Here is a 2,573-nt window from a genome sequence, read left to right as displayed (position 1 = left end):
AAGAACAAGTCCGCAGACCCGGACACGACGCCGGTGCGTGTGCGACTTACTCTCATGTATGTAAACAAGTTCTTGGGCTCAGCCCTGGCGTACATGCAGGCCGACAACACGCAGTGGTGGTCGGGCTTCTGCGAATCGCTGCGGTCGATCGAGTACCACTCCACGGGATGGGCTATGGCGCTTGTAAGCGTACTCGCCCAGGAGAAACAAGTATCTCGAGAGACGCGCGGCAACGGGAAGCGCGACCATGAGCGCAACCCCGCAATTCCGGGTGCTATTCGACGGCTAATACCACTGAACCGTCGCGGCCAAGAGCCTTGCCTCCTGAATGTGGCGGGGCTTCCATGCTCTGGAGGCTCGCGAGACCGGTGCGGCAACTCGAAGCGTGTCCACAATTGGCCGGATCCGCTACCTGCGCGTCTACAAGACTGGGTTGATCGCACGTATGGCTCCCATCACACGAACCAAGGCGATCGTCGCTGATGGGGCCGGGGGGATTGTAGCTCGACATCCTTTCGGTACGAGAACCAGATAAAGCAGGATAATACACAAGATTCTGCAGAAGTTCTGGCTACGAGCATCCTTAGCGAACTGTGTTCGGACACGCCCTTTCCGACCGAAGAGAGTTTGGGGGCGGAGGTTAGGGTCGGAGCGAAGCGGTGGGGGAGGATTTTGCCGCGCGAGCGAGAAATTTCTCCGGAAGGCCTCCGTTTCGCCAATGAAATCCTCTCCTTACCTGCTGATGTACCGGGTTCATCGCCTTCCAGGTTCACCCTAACCTGCGGTGAATCGAGACAAGTGACGTCTTCGGCTATACAGCCTCCTTTGGCTATACAGTCCGGGTCGACCATACAGTCACCCAAGGCCATACAGCCCCCCTTGACTATACAGTCCGGGTCGACCATACAGTCACCCAAGGCCATACAGCCCCCCTTGACTATACAGCCCGGGTCGACTATACAGTCACCTCCGGGTATACAGCCACCCTTGACTATACAGTCTGGGTCGGCAATACAGTCACCCACGGGTATACGGCCTGCTTTGACTATACAATCCATGTCGTCTATACAGCCATCCACGTATACACGCCCCCCGGGGTGCAGCCCATCCAGGTCAGACGATCTGTACACTAGCGAGAATATACGACGAAACGACCGACGCGATAATACGAAGTCTACCAAGGTCCAAATTCCGATGAATCCTGATATATCTACAAGCATGCCTTCGACTTCGGGTACAAGTCAAGCAAATCCAGACAAGCTACACTCGGCTAACAGAGATGGCACAGGAAACATACTTCGGATCGAAAGAACCCCACGTCGCCGTGTAGTCTCAAGTCAAACCGCGGACCAAATGCATGGGCTTATTAAGCACGTATACAGGTCCATCAGCGCCTTCTTGCGTTGTAGGGAAATCAGGCGCTGGTAGCTTTATGCCGAAGCTGGCCATGGCCTTCCCGAGCGTAGCCGATTGAACTTCTCGATTCAGGTCCCGTCGCCGACGTGCATTCTACATTAACGTAGCTGCAGACATAGGAACGACCTGTTCCGACATAGACCGCTCCCTCCGTTACGCAATGGTGGCCATTCTGGGCGCTGACGCCATCAACATCGAGAAGTTCACTGCTTGGAAGACACGCCAGCGCGTTCTCGGATTGGAGTTCGACTCAGTCGATGGAGTGGTCGCACTACCGGTTTCCAAGATCCAAAAGGCAAGCAGGATTGTCGCTTCAGCTTACCACTCCCCGACGTTGACTAGAAAAGCGTATCGGGCATTAATGGGCAGCTTACGTCATGTGGCGACTTGCATTCGGGCCGCACGACCGTTCCTTCAGCGTCTCCGCCACCGTGAGGCACAACTCCATCGTTTTCAGGGCGTCTCCGTGACAGACGCAATGCGAGAAGACCTGCTCTGGTGGTGGCTTATTCTGCACAGCCCTCAGCTAAACGGTGTATCTCTGGAATACGTCAACGCTCTCCCACCCCCGGATGTTGTGGTCGAAATGGACGCGTCGGATGTCGGGCTGTGTGCGCTTGACGTATTGGCGAAGACTGCGCTCACCTACGCATTTACCCCATCCGAGCTATCGCTGATAGCGGAATTCAAAATGGGAGCGGCCAACGGCTTTGACATCAACTTCCGCGAGCTCCTCTCGTGTGCCTTCGCGGTGCACGCATGGGGAGAACGATGGCCCGCGAGCAGCCCATCGGCAACAGACCGCGGCACGTGCACTTCCGTATCGACAATTCATCCGCTGTCGCATGGCAAAACAAGCTGGCCTCACGCAACCCCAGGGCTCAAGTGATGATCCGCCTGCTTAGCTGGTGGGAAGCATCACATCGGCTTCGGTTTTCAGCGTCTCACGTCGCTGGAACAGATAATACGCGCGCCGATGCCGGCTCCCGTATTCCCGCTAACCCATCGTTTGCAGCTGTGTTTGCTTCTGATAGGGCAGAAACTCAATCGATTTATCGCGCAAAAGCGCGATCCGCACAGTTATTATGACTCAACACAATACACAACGCGCGAAGACTGCATTGGTTTCAATCTAATAAATGCTACCCGCCCGAGAA

At 55.6% G+C, this 2,573-nt stretch overlaps 1 non-coding gene across 1 annotated transcript; it reads right to left on the bottom strand.

Annotated features, from left to right (window-relative positions):
- Positions 1 to 2,443: 2,443 nt before the first annotated feature.
- Positions 2,444 to 2,570, bottom strand: PITG_33423 (the record flags this gene model as incomplete). The annotated part of the gene is made up of 1 exon (XR_009934817.1): positions 2,444 to 2,570. It is a non-coding gene; the product is annotated as an 18S ribosomal RNA (ribosomal RNA).
- Positions 2,571 to 2,573: the final 3 nt, after the last annotated feature.

The sequence above is a fragment of the Phytophthora infestans genome, genomic scaffold, assembly GCF_000142945.1.
Source record: "Phytophthora infestans T30-4 supercont1.87 genomic scaffold, whole genome shotgun sequence".
NCBI lineage: Eukaryota > Oomycota > Peronosporomycetes > Peronosporales > Peronosporaceae > Phytophthora > Phytophthora infestans.
The sequence above is the reverse complement of the archived record's forward strand: the minus strand, read 5'-3'. Positions and strand labels throughout refer to the sequence as shown.